Consider the following 20,490-nt stretch of genomic DNA (forward strand, 5'->3'; position numbering starts at 1 on the left):
TCTGCTGCTTTTCCCTCTTCTGGCAAAGAAACACTCCATCCATTTGCAGAAATCGCCCGCGGAAACGTTACATCAAAACTAATCACAACGATTAAAATCAGCTTTTCTGTGCAAGAGAAGAGTAAAAAGCAAGTTGGAGGCTGGAATGAGACTGTTTTTTCCACAAAAAAATCCTTATATTATATATATATATATATACACACACACGATATATATATCTATATATATTTATCTACATGCACGTTTCGAGGGAGATCAATTTTATGCCCGTGCGACCAGTTAATTTAATTTAACTTTTATTTCGGAGATTGGTTCAGACTGGAGGTAGAGACATGAGCTAATTGTATCCTGATCCTTGCCTTGAGGGGTTTCAAAGCCCTGGAGCAACTATTCTCTGTATTTTGCTCCGTCTACCTTCGCCAAGCTATTGCATTTCTCTCTGGCGGAGCGAGGAGAGCAGACCGCTGCCGGGAGAGGGAAATATCGGAAGTGTGAGTTGGGGGTGGGGGGGGAAGAGGGAAAAAAAAAAAAAAAAAAGAGGAGGAAAAAAAAAAGAGGGGGGAAAAAAGGAGGGAAAAAAAAAGGAGGAAAAAAAATAAAGGAGGTCGAGGGACACTTTGGCGGCTCCGATGTTCCAGGTAAGCGCTGCTCGGCTCGCGCTTTGCCGCGGAGGGCACGGCGGGGGCTGCGGGCGCCACTCGCTTCCACGCATGTGCCGGGCGCTCGCAGCCCGCGCGGGGACGCGCCGCGCCCGCCGCGCTCCCCCGCGCAACCCGCGCCCCCGCGCAGCGCCCGGCCGGCGGGGGGGGGGATGTTCCTCCTCCTCCTCCCTCCCCCGCCGCCTCCGCGGGGAGGGAAGGGGGGGAGCTGGGAGAGGATAGGTGAGGGGGGGCGGTTATGTCACTTTTGGTTTTATTTATATATATGTTTTTGGCGATGGGGCGCGGGGGGGTGCGCGCGGCGCCGCGGGCGGCCGCATTGTTCTCCGCCGGGCTGCGGGAGGGGGCCGCCATTGTGTGTGCGCGCGCGCGTGCCCGCGCGGCGCCGCGCGCGCCCCCGGGCCGGCCGGGCCCCGCTGCCGGTTGCGCGCGGCGCGGCCTCCCCGCCGCCCCCCCGCGCAGCGCCCCGCGCTGCTCCCGGTGCCGCGGTTCGGGCGCGGGTGCCCGCGGCGCGGTTCGGGCGCGGGGCCGGTGCCGGTGCCGGCCCGTCGGAGCGGATTCGGCTTTTGCCGTCGCCGCGCTGTAAAAAATGTTCTCCTTCTGCTTTCAATCAGCGCGGCTGGCAGCTAGATACAAGTTTATTTGAGAATAGCCTCGGGGCGCCGAGCATGCTTGGATTGTTTTAGCAAATTAAAAATGAGCGAAAGGCTTCTACCTCCTCAGCGGCAGGCTCCTTAAAAGACCTCCTTTCCTTTCCTTTCCTTTGCTTTCCCTTGCCTTGCCTTGCTGTGCCTTGCTTTGCCTCCCTTCCGAGGGGGACCACGACCGAGCGCACCGCCAGCACCGCTCGGTGCACGAAGGGACCCTGCCGCAGCTCCCTGAGTGCTTGTGTTTATTTATTTATTTAGAGTTTTTGAATGCGTTCTCCCTCTTTCCCGTGTGCAAATGCCCTTGCATCTTCATTCCCTTCCGGAAAGGGCTCCCCGGGACCGGCAAAACTTGGGTGAAGACGAGGGAGCTGGCAGCCAGTCGTGCGCTTCCTCCTTCCCAAAAAGTGCAACTTGGCTCTGGCCGGCCGCCTTCCCGCTCCCGTGCAAGGATGCTCTCCAAGCAGCTCGGAGGCGCTCGGGAGAAGCTCGCCTCTCCAGCTGCAGTGATTTTGGTGTATTAACGATGCCCCCAGCGCGACACAAGATGTTCCAGCACACACTAGAGGTCCCCCTCAGAGCTGGCAGGGTGTTTTCAGGTTGTGTGTATGTGGTTTTTTTTTTTTTTCTTTCCTTCCCCTGGTTTCACTGAGCAACATTGACTACCGCTGCAAATATCAGCTCAATGTGCATCGCTGAAATCATGGCGAAGCTGGGGGTTTGCGACAGTACCCTTTTTTTTCTTGTTTTGGGCATCGATGGGTCAGTTAGTATGCACATTCCTCTGAGCTCTAAGAAACAAATCTAAACAGCATTAATTCCGCGTGGTGATTTATGAGTGTTGTTTGAAATATCCCTTTTTTTATTTTTTTCCCCTACTACTATTGTTGGGGCCAAATTCCAAATTTCATACTCATTTTTCTTATGTGAATCGTGCCCTGGAAGTAAACAGCATAAAACTTGAATAACAGTTTGAGGCTATGGTTCATGGTTTTTAAAGGAGAAATATGCAAGCAAAAAGCCGCATATTAAGATTATAAAGAGTCAATAAAGGTGATGGAGGAGACTGCTAAAAGTAAGAGATTGCAAGTGATTTTCATATCCAGAGCATGCTATGGGAACGAGCTGGTCCCTGTAATCTTCATGTAATGCAAGCAGTATTATCACCATTTTACGGATGGAGAAACTGAGAAATAAAAAGAAGGTCACTGACTTGCCTAAAGCCATATAGCAAATAAAAGATAGATCTGGAATCAGCTAGGACAGATTTAGATCTCTTGCTGATTTGCACTGTTGTAACCATTGATTTCAGTGGAATTCTTCAGGATTTAAATCCAATTCAGACCTTAGGTGTTGCTCCATCCCTTACACAACACTGCCTTCATAAAAATTCAATTTTGAAGCAGACTGAATTAGATGTAAGAATTCGGGGAGAATAGTTAGTGTGCATCCAATTTTTGCTGGGATTTTCTTTAGTTGGTTTTCTGGATTGTTTTTTAATGAACCATTTCCTCCTATCTAGTGCAGCTTTTGTTGCTGGTTTCTGAGAAGCACCACTTAAGGGATGTCTCTGAATGAAGCCTTCACTTTTAGGCTGGAACAACCTATGAATAAATGATTTGGCATGAGGAAGACTTCCATTCATTGCAAAGCTTATGCGGAAATGGAAATTGCGTGACCATGGTATACAAAAAAGGGAGCCTTCCCGTGTGTAGAGGAAATGTTCGATGTAGAAGACCTGCATGCATATGGTTATTATCTGATTATGATAAGTTTATTTAGGGAGAATATACGATATGAAAAGAAGTACTCACTGATCATAACAAGTGTGAGGGCATTATTCAAAGTCGTGGTCTCTCAACAATTAGCAAAATATCCTTTCTGCCAGTTGCAGTCAGACAACATTTCACATGAGCTCAGCTGGAAAGGAAGGGTATTTTTTGCCTTCTGCATTCTTACTACTTTAGAAACATTTTCAGGACACTGCAAAGTGAATGCAGATGCATAGAGTTTGATTGTGGCATTTTATTACTCATTTGCTAATATGAGTGTGCTAGCATATACAAATTGGCACCACTAAAACGTAACGAAAAGTTCCTGCTCTCCTATAACTGTCTTCAGTGGGATTCAGTTAAGATACTGATACTTTAAGGAGTTGATAGTCACCAGTGCTGCTAAACCTCCTGCTACAAGGATCAGACCCCCATCGTACAGATGGAGAAGCAGATACTGATTCCCTGGCTGAGCTGAGTTTTAAGTTCTGGAGCTCGTATCCCCCTTTTTCATGGACTATGCAATAGACTACAATGCCTGCCTTGTGGTATGTGCTCATCTCTTCTCTGGTACCAAAGGAAAAATAACATCAATCAGAAGCAAATTTTAGCAGTGATGCCTGCTGTTACTTATTTTGGACCCTCTTGGGCTGCTGCAGTTGGATCTCCTTCCAGGAAACAAATTTAGTTTTTGTTTTGTTTTGTTTTTCTGACAAACCTAATTCTTACTTTAAATGGAACCTTTCTGTTGAAACAACCTACAACCTGAGTAAAATTCATCTCTGGAATATTTCCAACAACTTCTGTGTTGTTTCACAAAGAATTAATTTGCCTCGCTGTGTTAGAATACAGATTTTTGTTGTCCTATTTTCCATAAGGTACAATTTTTTTTCCATCTTGAAGGAGAACAACATAAAATACATATCTTCTTCATTTTTATTTTGTTCACTTTTGTATTTGTGCAGGCAGAGGTACCTCTCCTTTCCCTATCTTTCTGCTAAATTATATAGAAGATATTTTTATACTTAGAGAATGAGTATGGGTGGGAAGAGAGTAACTAGTATCTTTCTAAGTGATGATACTTTAAAAATTTTACAAAAAATATATAAAAGCCAAGAGCACTGATGATATATATTATAGTTTTAATAATCTCAGGTTCTCTAAAGCGACTTTTAACCAAGCTTCTGATCCAGGAATCAATTAATTAAATGACATTCCATGTTCAGTTGACCCAAATTTGACGCAGATGCATGTTCAGTTGTTGTAAGCTTGTATTTATGAAATAAGTGGCTTGCACTATAAACTTTTCCTGATAGGTATCCATGGGGCTGGATGCACCCACTGGCAACAGGACCTGCAGGTTTGATGTGGTTGGCAGCTTACCCTAAATGTGGCTTTGCAGGTAGCTGGTTTCTTTGCAGGTAGCTGGAGCCTACGAGTGAGGGGTGTAAAAGCAAAATCAAAACTTTATGACGTTAAGTAAAACTGCAAGACGGGGCTGCTCCAAGATGAGCCATGGAAAATGAGTGCTGTCTGACCCAAGTTAGTGGTTCTCCCAGCTTGTGACTCCAGGTGAGGTCTTTGCAAGCAGGGACATTCCCTCTCAGGACCCAGCTCTGCCCCAAACCTTAGGCTCAATAGAAGCACCTATAGCTTTTCCTTCCTGCAACGCTAAAATGCTGGGCTGTACGGGGAGCAGGCACCCATGCCCCGCTTCTCCTCCATGTGTGGTGGAGGGTCGCCAGGAGCCAGGCAGCTCCTGTGGGGAATGAAACTTCCCCCACCAGTGCAACAAATTTGCCAGATCTTATATATCAAGCACTTAGTTCTCAGCGGAGGACTCTGAACTCACGTTGTGATCAAGTCATGCAGAAGCGGCAGGATGCCCTTTGAGGCAGCATACCTCCAGAGCCATCAAGAAATACTACTTCTGTGTGTGTGTAGGGCACGGGGGTGAAGCTTAATCTAGAGTACAGTGTGCAGTTCTCAGCATCCGTCTTGGTTGAAAGATGAGCCTAAGATTGAACTGGGCTAGAAGGATCATCAAGGAATGGAGTATCTGTCTTAGGAAAGGAGATTCAAAGAGGCTGGGCTGTCCACATTAGCAAAAGGAGGTCTGGGAAGACAGACACAACTTTGTTCTATAAAAATACATGGGATACACGGGTAGTAAATCCCACAGAGAAGTGCGTTAACAATTCCCTTTTATATTCACAATAAATATGAATATAAACTGGGACTATTTTAGACAATAGTATCCAAGAATGCTCTTCTGTTGTGATACCTGGAAGATTCAGCATTGAAAGTGAGATACTCTGAATCAGGAAATATTCTGCTTTGGCCATGTCTTTAAAGCTACTTGAAGACTGTCTACAGCTACCAGCCCTTTATTTACTCCAGTGAGGTGCTACTTGTCTGCACAGTCTGATTAGATTTCAGGCGACTAAAACTTCTAATCTACAGTTGTGTCATTGGAAAAAAGTTTAACCTTTTTTTTTTTAACGAAAGATACATTTTGATAATAATAATTAAAAAAAAGGTCAAAAACAGCAACTTGGGGGACATTAACCAAACTGAAACCAGACTTTTTCACAACTGAAAACAAGATTTTATTTTGGTTTTGAATTTCATGTAAACTTTAAAAAAACTATCTGACAGAAAAAAATGGAAGAATTCACCTGAATTTTTCACACACTCACATAGTGGCTGTTATTAAGATCAGTGAAAGTTTTGCATAAGTCTGTGCCAGTGAGAGAGGCTCTGATTTGCTGTTTGGATAGGTTCCATCATTTTTTCTTACTTCTATCTGTAAAACTATTTCTCTTTTGGCAGTTCTTTTTTTTTTTTTCCCCAAAATTAGACCTTTAATGTTTATTGCTTTTCTCTTATTTACCAATGGGCATTCACTTTGTTTAATCATAACTCTATAACAAGGAGAGAAAAGCTTTCACAAAGCCTTTCTCTCTTTTCCTTGCCTTCTTCCAAACACTTAAAACAAGCCCCTTCATCATCAGATTATCTGGCAAACTTTCTGCCTAATAGTTTACTTGTGTATCCAGCTTGTAAACCCTGCTGGGGAAAGTCTCTCTCTCATCATTTTCCCTCTGCAGCAGAGCACTGCAGGTACTCGGGGAGTAATTAATAAAAGCTCCTGCTATCAGCATTGCCAGAGGAGCAGCAGGGAGAGACTGGCAGACACTGCAAATGTGTAAATAACTGTTGGAAACCGAATTATTTGGGGACCACTACAGAAGCTCAAAGTTAAGCCCAAATGCTCTTATGAAAAAGCTTCATTTTCCCATGAGCATTGAAGCTGAAGGCAACTGTCACGTCTTGCAGGGGGAGCACAGGCCACCCGTGTGGTGGCACAGTCCTCCAAGGGTGGGGTAGGAGAACAGTGGTTGTTCAAGCCCAGGGGAAGGAAAGAAATGGGATTGCTGTCCAAAATGCCTGTGCCAACCTCCCTGGAACCATAGGGCTCACTGCTCTTCCAGATAACCTTCCTCATCCAGAGGTTTAGAGAAGTGGTCCTGGTCCATCCATTTAGACCAGTGCCGAATAACTCAGAGGACCATCACCAGTTTTGTAATCTGTTGGTTACTCCTTGTACCAAATGCTTTTCTAAGCACTAAAGGTCAGGCAAGGTACACACAAACCTACCCAGATTGTCAGGAAATGGCAAGTTTGACGTGTTTTATATATATCAGCCTGATTCACTGCCTGGCATAGTTGTACCGAGGCAGGTTGAACATTTTTCTAGGAGAAGGCCTGATGGATGCTGTCTGGGCAGCTGTAGCAGCAGGTGACTGCAGGTGAAGGCACCAAGATTCATTTACTCCTAGAAGAAAATGAGAAAAGAACACGCACAAGCATCCTCTTCAGCAAAAGGCGCTCACAGATGTGGGGAAGTTAGTTAGGGAGAGGTTTCACCAACCTCAAGGCTGGTGAAAACCAGCAGGAGTCGAGGGGAGTTAGAAGGTTCAGGCTGAGGGCTCTGCTCTGTAAAGGTGAATGAAAGGACTGATGGAATTGCTTTGGATGCCAAAGAGATGGCCACCAATGGGACTCAAGCAGGTTCTAACACAGACCTGCACCACTCTTTGGGACTGGAAAAAGGAAAGGAGCCATGGAGCTGGGAGGTGGCTGTGGATGTAAGCTGAGTGGCAAAGGACCAGAAGGTGAAATGTTCCCTGCACTCTTTTTTTTTTTTTTCCTTACAGTGGTATTTATGGAAGCATAGACAGTTTGGGGTGCCTGGAGGCAACATAAGGACATTATCTTCGTGATTAGCAGGACTGAATTTCTAAGCTGTTGAGGCTGTTAGGACGAGCAGGTTTCCTGAAAAGTGTGTAGGCAGTAGTGATCTGGTTCTGGTGACATATGAAAAAGCAGCCACAGTTTTTGTTGGGCCATCTGCACTTAGGCAGGTGAGATTCAGACAGGAATTAATGAAAAGGAGAGTTAGTTCTCAGGGGAAGAGACTATTCTTTCAGGAGAAATCTGTGGCTTTTAAGATTTTTCTTTAGCTTGAAAATCTTCGGTTATTTATTACTGACTATATATAGTCTTTCCTTTTTTCTTAATCTTATTGACTGTTTATATCAATATCCTGCAACAGAGAGTTCCATGGGTCTCTTAAAGATAAGCTGGAGAGTATCCTTATCCTTTTATAAGCTAATGCTTTTTTAAATTCCATTAGGTGTCCTCTTGTTTTATTAAGGGCATCTGATTTCTCCTTCACACCATTCATTATTTTATATACCTCAATTCTATCATCTTTTACTGTTTTCCTTCCTAAATGAAAAAGTTCTGCTCTTAATCTTTTTGTTTAGAAATGCCCCCACATGTCTCTAATCATTTTTGTTGCCTTGGGCTATTTAATGCCGTTATCTAGCACTTCCATCACTGCGTCTCGCTGGATCTTTTAAAGCTAGTTCCAAAGTCATCAGCGTGAAGGAGACTGAAGGATGAGCTTATGGCTAAAGCACATCACCCAAAGAGCCCAAAGTTCAGTTGCTGGATCTCCTACCCTGTGACCCCAGGATAATCATTTAACTATGGAGATCCACAGTTTGCCTTTAGTCCCAGGGAACCATGCTCGTAAATTTTCAGGAAAATACGTTAAGTGTTGCTCTATGGATGGATATTATTCTAGAAGTGCAACTGTATTGGTAGATGTAGTAGTTTCAATAGTTTTTCCACAGTGTGCCTGCATACATGTTGAAATTTGTAACTTCTTCCCAACCATTTGATTGAACAGCGCATGCCTGTCTTCTGTTCGCTCTGATGTTGGCTCCCAAACAAGTTCAATTGCACTTTTTCTCTTTGCTGTTCTGTGGTGAACTTCATATGCACAGCGTGAGTTACAGACTAGTTGGGCCAAACCGATGCATGGCTTTAACGCATCCCTCAAGAGCTAGTGCAGACCTGTTGAAAGTGAAGAGTCAAAATCCAGCCTTTTCTGTGTAGAACCTGGCACATTCCTGGGACTCCTCACTCCACCCATGCTTAGCATGCTGTGGGATCAAGATGGAGGTATTGCTGACTTGTCTCCATTCTAAAAGCAGTCATTATCCATGATCTGTCAGAACTCACGAAGAGCCCAAGTCTCCTCCAGCTGGTCCCCTCCTCAGACTTCCGCAGACAGGCCTGGCTCTTACATATTTCTGACACTCCACAAGCCCATTTCGTGTCTGGGGCACCTCACCAGTGTGCTCCATCTCTTGGCGTCCAGTTGTTGCAGGCACAGGGGTTCCGGGATAGCCTGCAGTGCTGCAGCCAGATGTGTGCCATAGCCCCACATGCTAGGAAGCCTAGCAAAGAAACGTGCTCCCTGCTTGCAGCAACCTCTCTGCCATCATGTGCTGAGAAATGGTCCCAAGCACTGGAGAAGATCTTGGAGATTTTTTTTTCCTAAACACCTTGCATTTCAGGCCACTAAAAGGTTAACAGGGTGCCGCTCTGGCAAAGCAGTCAAAGCAAGCTGCTTATATATTAGCAGGGTAAAACTAGGACTAACTGGATTCTAGTTTAAACTGTATTTTATCATGTTCTTTATCTTCCTAGCCCCATCCCTCCCTTTCTACCTTCCTATCCCTCTCTCCTTTTGCAAGCAGATAGTGAGCTAGCACTCCCACAAATACCATGGATGGCACGACCTTTTTGGCTGAAACCTGCTTATCTTTCCATGGCAGTCCCAAGTGAGGCAGGCAGTTCTGGTCTCACTGCAAAAGGACCAATCCTACGAGACCCACCTAATAACCCCAGTCGCATGAGCAGATCTGCTTTGACTCAGGGGTGTTGGTGCATCAAGTATCTTTGCAGCTTTGAAAGAGGAAAAAGGGTGGTTTGGCCTGTGGTAGGGCTTGCAGGGCCTTTCCTCTTTATTTTTTCCCCTTATGGCTTATAGCTGGCATTTTGTCAGAGCCTTCTGCTCACTAGCATTCCCATGGCACATGAACATGCTCAAAGGAAAAATCTCCTGTGAGAAGTCAGTGGGCTTCATTAGATTTTCAAAGTGGAGAGCTGTGATCCTCTTTGCCCCTCTCCACGGGCAGCTGGCCCTGCCAGACTCTGACTGCTTATGTGAACATTTGATAAATCTCACTGTGGACTACATTTGCTCTTTCACCCAAGCAGTTATCACACACATTTCCCTAACACTTTAAAATTATGCCTGCCAAACATTTTCTGATGTAAAGTTAAAAGTCATCTATTACTGAAGTGATTTTTCAGCCCTTGTGGGCATGTTTTTCTTTCCTTTTTTTTTTTCCTTGCATAGTTCAGATAGTTTCAAGCTCTTTTAAACAGGCTGCCAAGGGTCAGTTTCTATGTATGTCCAATACATATATATTTTAAGATTATTCTGTGCCCTAAAAAATATATTGGTGCTATTCTTCTGTTATACATCTCTTTTTAAAGTCTAAGTCGAGTGTAATGATGCTTTACTACGGGAGGGGCCATGGAGATCTTAATATAAAGCCTTCCCCTTCCATTCAGGTCTCAGCCTTGCACTTACCCCATGAGGGATACTCTCCTCTTTGACTGTGATGAGGCACAGCCAGCTAGACACAGAGCACAGCCCAAAACCCCTGTACGGGTTGTGCTGAAGTCAATGACACCCTTTCTGGAGTGGTGGGAGTTTATTTCCCTCTAAATGCCTCTCTGCTCCAGGTTCCAGAGCTGTGAGTGGTTTTCTTTTTCTTTTCTTTTTTTTTTTTTTAAGCTGATTAAGGCAGTTTGTCCTAGCATAGAGGAGAGATGGCTAAACAAAGCCTATATGCCTGTTGGTTTCAAACCAGGATTTTTTCTTACTCTTTTCTCAGTGCCTTGCTTAACAAACATCATTAAATGCGCTGGTGGTGTTAAAAAAAAAAAACAACAAAGAAAGAAATAAAAAGAGAGAAAAGAGAAGGAAAGAAAAAAGAGAGAGAAAGAGAAAAAGCAACCCCTCCCTTCCTGGAGACTGTCAGCCTGATAACACATCCAGCTCTTTCCCCAAACCCTGCTACTGCCCTTGAACTTACTGAAGCATGCTTCAGCATCAAATGGACCGACCAATTTGAATATGTCATTTCCCCTCCAAGTGCCTTGGCAAGACTCTTGTTTCAGATTGCATTTGCTGTTTGTGCGTGTCACAACTGCATTTCATGCAGCATCTAGAAGTGTAGGGCTTGGGGTCCGGGCCAGTATTAAATAAGGAAGCAAATGCAAATACCCACCTCCCCCAGTTTAACACACACACACACACACACACACAAAACACCCTTGAAACATCATACAAAGCCTTCCGGGTTGGAGAGGGAAATCCAAGAACTAGCTAACACCTAAACCGTTCTGCAATTATAAGATAATCCTTTTAATTTGGGGGATTTGGAGGGAGGAGAAGGTAAGGACGGAGGAGGAAACTAGTGCGAAGTGAAGGCATTGCAGCCCTTAGCCTCAGCATGGAACTACTTAAGCATACCATAATTGCATCAGAGAAGGTATGCATACCCCGAAACCAAAAAGGAAGCAGGAAGGCAAGAAAAAACAAACTATGATGAACCAAACAGGTAACCTTCAGGAACAGGAAATCCAGCCCGGGCCCTTCCAAAAGAAAGGAACGTAAACTGGCACGGGAAAAGAATGAAAGGTGGGAATCAGGAGGATGGAGGGGAAATTTCAAAAGCAAACAGACCAATGCCTACAAACAAAGGCAAAATAAAAAGGTCTGAGAGAGGATTGGTGGATCTGAGAATTAAAAGGACAATTGAAAATGACACGTCTATTGTAGACTAAAATATATCCTCCCATCATCTTTTACTGGTTGCCTACATTTTTTATTTAATTACTAAAGATGGAGTCCTGTCAAATATTGAGGTATCAGAAGAGAACTGCAGGACTGACTTGCTAAAGCCTCTTAGAGCAGATGGCATTAATCAAGGCTCATAGCTGTTAACAGAATCGTGTAACTTCCTCTTAAAATAGACTCTTCTGCTGTACCAAATAAATGGAATGTGGTACATATTTTACTTTAAAATCAAGGTCATCTTCACAGCCAAATGAGAAAGAAAGAAAGAAAGGTTGAAATGTAAGCTAGTGAGTTATGAAACCTGAAAGAGAGCTTAATGGTATCTATATTAAAGCAGCTTGTTTAGTAATGGAAAAACACGTCTTTTTGGCTTCTTGAAAAAACATCCTGAAGTACCTCAACAAATCCATGCATTATGCAGAAACATTTAATGTTCATTTTAGAGAAAATTTCATAAAGTCTTTGATTACTTTTCTTATAAGATGTTCTGAAGAAATAAGTAGTCATGAGGTGAACTATAAAATTTTGTCCTATGGCCCTTTTGTTTTTTAACAGCAAGTAACATCTAAATAAAGAGTTAGGATAGCAAGGTTAGCAAGAATAGTGGTCGATTAACCATAGGCAGACAGATAAACCCTGGTAGTTTTCTGGACACAGTCCCAGGTTATGAAAACCTTGTGATTCCCTGTGCAGTGTGAGGGCAGAGCGTTGGTGGAAAGGGAGTCCTTGGCACTGGGTGGTGGAAGGCAGAGCAGCCAGCGCTCTCCACAGCCCTGCAGCAGACCTAGATGGATCCAAAATGGGCAGAGGACTTGGACAGCTGCACAAGCAGGACAAGTGCTCCCCCTGGCTCTGAGAACTCTCTTTTTATTGTTTACCAGATTTTTGTTTAGTTAATATTTTATTTATTTATTGTGTGATGCTGGAGGACTATGCAAGTATGTTAGACATTTAATCAACTCCTAGTAAACACCATAAGAGGAATTGTAGGGTATAGGATCTTTGTAAAAAAAGGAAAATTTGGATTTATGCTTTAAAGCCAAAATTTAGCATGGGAAAGTACAATCCTCTCTCATGTCATTTTTGTTGTTGTTTGCAATGCAAAACAAAATCCAATGAAAAATCAGTAAACTTTGTAGGTTTCCCCCACTGTTCTTGACTATTTTCTTCCTGCTTACTCCTACAGTGGTCATGTTCTGCTGCAAAATTGCTAGTGCAAAATGTTCATTTCATTATGTGATTATTTGAAACTTTGTCAGTTCTGCGGTGGTCGAGAAAGAAATTGGCTTGAACTAGGAGAAGTTCTAGTTTATGGAAAATTAATAGGACATGATTAAAGCACTAAATAAGCTCCTTTCATCTTACAGCAAATGCGATATTTGCAGGATGTGAGGATTACAAGTGGTTTGTGAATAGCTAGAGTTCAAAATACTCATATTTGTAATTTTGTGGTTCCTAGCATTTCAATGTCCAAAATTCACCAGAGAAAATTACAGAGAGGGAAATCATTTAGAGAAGAAACTAAAAGTTTATTATGACGGAAAGCACAGTGGAGAAATAGAAAAAGAGTTTTGTTCTTGCTGCCATAGACTATTTTATAGGACACAGCATTTGAAAAACCTGCATTTGACTTGTGGTTTTGTCTAACAGGACTGATAATGTTAGATGCTAAATCTCTAACTTGTGAGAGTGCCAAGATGCCAGGCTTTACAGGCTTTGCCAGCAAATAGGAAGCATGCAATGTGTGGCGAACTTCTCACAAACTACCTTACAGAGATTTCCAGGGTAATGTCTATTTTTATGTATATGCAAGAGGGTGAGAAAGGGAAGAGAACAGTCAGAACACTGTTTTTCCTTTTGATCACAGGGAAAGATCCTGTTATCTCCATAAGTGACTGCACATCTTTAAAGATATTCGGAGTATTAATGAATTTTGGCATTCATGTCTGCCAGCCACAAAATAGCCATCTGGGAGCTGCTCAGAGCATCCCTCGCTCTTGCATTCGTGCCGATGGAGAGGCCCGAGCCTCACAGGATTAGACACACCACACAAAACCTGCTGTGTTTAGCTGCGCACAGGGAGTTCCCCTGTTTCCCTGGTTGTCTACTGCATTTGCAAATAAGTGTTCTGTTGAAGGTATTAATAACTGCTATCAATTGCGTCTTAGATCTTTAAGTTCGTTACAGGTTAACACTAATCACTAGATAGAGCAACTGTGTCCCTGCAGACTGCAAAAACAGAGCAGCACGAATTGCCATTTCAAGGCAAGGAGCTGAATATTGGGGTCTGTCCAAAAGCAAACGCAGAGCAGGTGGAGCCTTTCCTCACCACCAGTGGAGGGTGAAGGGATGGCTTGGTGCACCATGTATTTATGACAGGGTACAGGTAGACAGTTAGAGAGAGAGAAGCGTTTTTATGTGCTACGATGAGCAAAAAGAAGAGAAACAGATTCCCAAAGGCCACAGAGAGGCATGCCTGGAGACTGTGTTATCACTGTGCTCAGGAGCACACATCTCTTTTACCACGAGTAGATGACACCAAACATAGCTCGTGTTCAAAGTGGCAAGGCTCAATTGCAAACCCCAGTGTTCAGACGTTTTTGCAAGTCTTGAAGAAAGGAGTACTCTGCTATTCACATCTTGCTCTCTGAGCCACAGCAATTTATCTGGATCCCATTGACTTCAAACTATGTTTTTCTTTTCCCAGTGGAATAACCACAAAACAACACCATAAGGAAAACAGCCATGTCATCTGTGTCAGTTCTTACCTACATGTTTGAAAGCCTTTAACAAAGAAGATGTTTAACTGTGGATGCATTTTACAAAGAGGGAAACTGCCACATGGAAGAGGAAGTCGCCCATCTGGATTTGTCCAAGAGTATGTGGCTAAGTCAGGGAAGGCTTCCTAAAAGAACATGGAACCAAGGAGAAATGGGAATTAAGTCTCTGCATTTCAGTAGTGAGGCACCTACTGCCATATACATCATTATTTTTAGTGTATTAAGACACATTTTTTTTTTAAAAAAAAGACAAGTATTTAATTAATTACTGAGCTGGCTCTGCAGTTCCTCTCCAGGATGAAAACAAACACTTAAACAAGCCTCTCCTGCCAACCCCACCCAACACCTACTCGCTTACAACAGATGGATGAGTGCCACGACCAGATGTCAAAATGATACAGAATTTGACATTGCACAAGAAACTGTAACACATTACAGAAAAGAACCGCTCCCACGAGAGCATTATTTAAACGCCAGATTGCACTGATCCATTTTTGAAGTGATGTGCATGGATTCAGGACCCACAGAATCCAGACAGCAAACCTGCTGAAGTTTTTCCATGTCTTTTAAGGGTCATGCCTAAATTTTCTCTGCCCTCCAAGAATGGGAAGACCTTCTGAAAATGAATGCAGAACTGTCTGGCTGCAGTCCGAGAGAGATGAGATGACTGACTCCTGGCTCTCAGAACAGCTTCGATTACACCTGCTTTTGTAATGCACAACAAATAGCGTAACCCAAGGAGCTCCTTACCTCTCTTGGACACTGCCTCTGTGGGATAGGTGATGTACTACCGGATGAGAGATCGTCCTTCCCTGGAATATGATGGAGCGACAGATGTAGAATAGAATGACATGAAGAAGTCATAAAGCTATGACCATTACCTAGGTGGCCGTTTTGTCCAAACAGTCTGTATGATGTTGTAATGATTGATTGCTTTAATTGTGAACCAGGGTGCACCTCTGAGAAAATCCAAAGGTCTTGCACACTGGATAGATTGCCAGAACTGCTGGATTTCCCAAAGAAATTCGTCACTATTCATGTCTGTAGTGGAGGGTGATAACTTGAGCCAGGTTGAGCACAGAGCTCAGATGAAAGAGGAGCTTGTGCAAGCTTGGCCTGGTTTCATCCAAAGCAACAGCCTTTGAAAACCAAAACTTGTACAGTGGTATTAGTGCAGTTTTCTGAGAGTCCTGCAACAGTCCCAGCTGTCCAGGCAAGAAATGGAGGTAGAAGGCAGTCTGGCATTTAAACAAACAAACAAAAAAGTCTTGGAGTCCAAACTGAAACCTTTTGCTGGAATTTATCAGTTTTGATAAAATCTTGTCGGGGAAAGCTTCTCAGTCAACCTTAGAGTGCACAAATGACCTAGAAATGCCAAAAAGCGCCAACCAGGACAAACATAGAGAACAACCTAAACTCCTAGAAACTGTATGAATGAGAGGTCCCTCCCTCAGTACTGTAAGTGGTTTTCTTTTTGTCCTAATGGTGCTCTGAAACCTCAGATTTCACAGAAAGGAAATACTGTTTCCCACCCAGGCATATTTGTGACTGTCATACCATTCCCATGCTGGAAGAAGTGTTTTGCATATGGGAAATGAAGCCCAGAGAGATCAAGGTCAAAACTGTCCATCAATTTTAAGTACCCACTTTGAGCTGCCCTGTGCCTATTTTTTTTTCAGAATACTTAGCATTTTTGTAGCATTATGCCACACTTGCATACTATAAGTGCTTAGCTGTTCTGCAGAAGAGATCTTGGGTGACTTGAGTCGGGCGCCCATGGCATGAAAAGCAGGCTAGCAGTGCCCACTGTGGTTTGATTTAAGTGACTAGCCTTGTATCTTAGCATAAGGACTTTGTGGCAGCAATGAGGATAGAATCCAAGGATATATCTTCAGCTCCAGGCAAATCTTCAGACAAACTGTCAGAGTACAGATGCCTATTCAATGAGTCCCATCCATCCTCTGCACCGAATGAGGCAAAGGCCCTGTAGAAAAAAAAAAAAAAAAAAAAAAAAGATGTGATTATGTCATTAAGTGCAAAGAAAATGTGTCAGTTAGAGCAACAGTATAGCAGTGTTGCCTTTACTCTGGCTGGCAAGAGAATGGTTTTACTGTAGATACAGCAGCATGGAAGATGCCAGTGCTGGGTGACTTGCATTAATGTTGCACCCTTGGTTTGCAGAGCAACCAGACTACTTTTCCTTTGGTGCCCACAAACTCTCAACAACATGAAGTAGTCGGGATCTATCCCCAGATCCAAGCTGAATCATGTTCCTGCTGCTTTAGGACATTCTCTTTGCTTGCAGCATGTGTGAGGACCCACACAAGGCAGACATGATCTGACACACCGAGGCACTGTATGTAAAATAATGGCTGGTTCTTGGCAACGAATCAGGAATCAGACAAATTTTTAGTATTCTATAAGAGTTTGCGGGTTTTTTTGCCAGTGTGTGTGCAGGGAGGTTGGACTAGATGATCTCTAGAGGTCCCTTCCAACCTTAACGATTCTATGATTCTATGTGTTTTTCAAGAAATAGCAAAAGTCTTTCAAAAGTCTTAGAGTGTATGCGCATATCCCTGTGATTTGTAGAAACCTTGGTATTGTGTCCATAAAGCACGGACTTAATCTGTGTTAATGATTGACTGCCTGCAGAAACAATAGCATGTGAATGCAAATTCTTGTGGATATTGGACCTCGTTACTCCGTGTTCCCGTTGTAGCAGTGACCTCACTATTTTGGCTTGTAACAGTGTTCTCGCCCTGCCTCAGACGGTGGAAATGGAGATACCCAAGGTTTTTAAACAGGAATATCGGTTTCTGTGCGCTTTAGTAGAGTTCTATCACATACTTTTGTGATGCAAATGTTGGTAACATATCACTCTCATTTTGCAAGATAGAAGTATCAATAGCACAAAAGTAAACAACTGATACCCATCTGTGTCTGCACAACATTAGACTGGTGGTGGTGGTCTCTTCAGGAAGGTGTCTCGTGTAGGTCATCTTCACAGTGGAGCTACTGTGATTACTGTTATCTCTTTAGCAGTAAAATTATTGCTCAAAATAAATTTAACCCCCCTCCACCATTGATGGATCACATTAGTAAAATTTTCAAGGATAGACAGGCCTGAAATGGTACAAGAAACTTAATAGCAGTGAAGGGAAGGGAAATATGCTGGAAGTATGTGGTTGGTTATTTTGTAGTAGCTGCATCAGCAGGTAATGAAAGTTGTGGTGATAAAGGGCAGAGAGGAAAGGTATACTCCAAAAATAAACTGAGGAGGAAGGAAAAACGGAAGAGTGAGGCATAGAGAAACGAATCAAGGGAGTAACTTGACAGCCAAGGTTGGTGAGAAGTCTAAATATGTGTCTCTAGAGTGCCTGGAGTTCATGGTGCGCTCCAAGTAAGAGTGTAAATAACAGTCTGAAATGCCCTCCATGCACACGTGCTCCGTCCCAAAGTCTGTCCCTGGAGCCAGCTCTGTGCCCCAGTCAGTCCTGCCACCCTTCAGGAGCTCTGGTAGGTGGCAATGGCAAGGATCATCTGAGCTCATGGTTTCTGTGGCTGTGAAGACTATTTTCCCTTCATTTAAACATTTATCTTTTTTTTTTTTTTTTTTACAGTCCTAAGGATGACTGCTCAAATGTTCTTAATTGTATGTGTGCTTGCCTGATGGAAAGCGTGCAAGGGCATTTGGGGACTGTGGCTTTGGTACATGGCAAACGGCAATTAACAGAACAGAATCTGCCTCTGGCAAGTTAACCTAGCACAGAATTTGAGTCTCTTTTTTTTCCATCAAATTTGTTTTGAAGCGACTTTATTTGCTGAAATGACAGAAATTGCAGCTAGAAATGCAATATAAATAGAAACTGTTTGTGGGGATGGAGTCCTTCTTTCCTAACTCATATGCTCATTTTTTAGTCCTTCTTTCCCCCTTCTGTGTGCCTAGGTATTGGCCTGCTTCCTGTAGAGAGTATTGCTTCTGATGCCTGACTCATTTTGGCAATAGAAGCATTGATGCCAGGCCCAGGAGCAGTACTTAAAAACCTGCTATTCTGTCTCCTTCAAGCTCAAAACTAACCCAGTTTGCTGCAAATGAAAGAAATGAAATCATTTGGCACCTAGTCCATGCATCAGTTTTGAAACGCGGGTCCTTTCTCCTCTGCTTTTCTGGGAGCCTCTTTCTGTTTGCCTAGGCTATCACAAGGACCACTAACTCCGGGGTGTGGTGTTTCATGCTCCGAGAGGAAATGGCTGGTTTATTGCATTCTTTCTGGGGCTGCCAAGCCTCTTCCCCCACCTCACCTCCCACTATATCTCTCAGTGCCTCATGTCCAGGAATGAAGAGATTCTCAGGTTTCAGAGGGGGGAGAAACACTTCTAGCCATTGCATTTGGGGTGGAGGGTACATGGCGCACTGGGAGAAGGTAAGTCAGAATAACACATGAAAATAGCACAAATACAACCTGAAACTCCAAATCAGAAATCCAAAAATTTCCCACAAATATACTGTTAAAAAAATAATAATCACCAAGGTTATTACTTTGTGCTGTGTTTGGGAAGATCCTGTAGTTAGAAATTCTTGAGATAGGCAAGTATTGGGCACTGAAAGCACAGTGGTTCACCTACATGTGGCTACAGAGATGGGGACTGTGGATCCATGGATAAATGGATCCTGCCATTTGCTAGGATGAGGAGGTGAAACTTCTTGGGGCAGCAAGCAGGGTTATACGAAAGTGGTAGAATGTGTAGAAGGAGGGGGAGACCATCAAGTCTATCTCCCAGATAACAGCAGCACCCGTTCAGCTGCTTGTGTGATCCCACCGAACTGACAGATCCCCCACAAAAGAGGGGGAAGCTGCATCCCAGGCTGCAATCACAGCTCAGGGAAGAAGCATTTTTTCTCTTCTCCCGCTTTGGAGCTGCCAGGCATGTAGTGTTTTCCTGCCAGTTTCCAGGGAATTGCAAAAGAAGAGAGGGAGCAGGAAGAGGAGATAGTAAAAAAAATGTTCAGAGTAGTTTTGCACATGAGCTCAGAGTATTTTCTGTCTTTCATCTTCCCAATCTCTACCTAATGGAAATCTAAGAAATGGTTCAGGCAGCTGGGTGAGTATCTCTGCTCATGCCTGAAGGAAGAATTGGTTGGTGAAGGAGAGGGATTGGGATGAAGAATGAGGTGATTCGGAGCTCAAGCTGAGGACTTGAGGGGAGGAAGCATTTTCTGAGCTGTGGCTGATGTGCACCATTGCTGTTATCTCAGTACAATGCACAGGGAGGAGGGGAACACTTGGGAGTTTCCCACTGAAATATAGTGGCAGCAAGAGAAGTGCAGTGCCCAGGACATTTTTCAGCCATTCTCACTAGTGCAAGACCTGACTGCCAAGAGCAGCATTGAAAGAGAAAAAGCAGGAGAAGGACACTAGATAAATTTCTCCATGGTTGCTTTTGAGTTGCAGTGAATAATCAGAAATTAGTAGGCTTTGCACCTCTTTGCAATAAAGGAACATGCAAGAAGCAACAAGCATGCCTCAGAAACAGACTTCCTTTTCACTTTAGCCAGCTTGAGGGCAAAATTACCCTGGATAGCACAGGGATGACTGTGTGGCTATGCAGATGCTGTCACGGAATGAGTAATGGTGGAGGTGAGTGACACAATGCACTTCACTTGTGTGAAAGAAATAGTAATCGTTTTTATCGATATGGACCATGGTTTAATGAGATTTTATGGCAAGGTCACTCATTATGTACTGCATGGGGTACCAGATATACACAGAATTACCAAGGAGACCCACCCATTGAGTCACAGGATTCAGATTGGACCCCGTGGCTTTCCAAACTCCTGAAAGGAGCCTGGGTGCAGCTGGATGCAATCCTAGTCCCAGACCTGGTCAACGGTTTATGGCTAAAGAATTTTGTGCACAGTTACCAAGTAAAGTTTACAAGTCCAGAGAGCATGCTATGGTCACTTACCATGGATCTATTGTGGCAAGGATCTCTTAACCCCAAAGAGTATCCTTGAGAGGCTTAAGGGGAGATCCTGGTGTGCAGCCCCTGCCATGCAAGGAGAGCTCAGTGGGCTCTCCCGCTGTCCCCATATTTATGGGATAAGATGGGATGACTTATAGTCATTCTTTCAGAAAAATTCAGCTGGTGTATGCTCAATTAGCCCTTATCTCCCTGTCAGAATGCAGCCATCAGGACTGTTATTGATGGTTATTGTCTGAACGAGGGAAGAGATCTGGGAGGCAACCACCAGGATCAGATAATGTCACTGGTGGTTAACACCTGAACAGCACTACTGTGGAAAGTCACCTGAGCTGGGGAAGGAGCACACGCGTGTCA

The 20,490-nt window shown here is 43.7% G+C and overlaps 1 protein-coding gene across 1 annotated transcript in view; it reads left to right on the plus strand.

Moving 5' to 3' along the window:
- The first annotated feature begins 447 nt into the window (after nucleotides 1-447).
- KCTD1 (potassium channel tetramerization domain containing 1) overlaps nucleotides 448-20,490 on the plus strand; it is a 99,020-nt gene continuing 78,977 nt past the window's right edge. Inside the window, exon 1 of the mRNA XM_088526670.1 lies at nucleotides 448-491. The gene's annotated coding sequence lies outside the window, so the exon portion shown is untranslated. The remainder of the gene's footprint in view (nucleotides 492-20,490) is intronic.

This window comes from Tinamus guttatus, unplaced genomic scaffold (genome assembly GCF_059628265.1).
Source record: "Tinamus guttatus ecotype Peru unplaced genomic scaffold, ASM5962826v1 Tinamus_guttatus_pri_ptg000249l, whole genome shotgun sequence".
Taxonomy (NCBI): Eukaryota; Metazoa; Chordata; class Aves; order Tinamiformes; family Tinamidae; genus Tinamus; species Tinamus guttatus.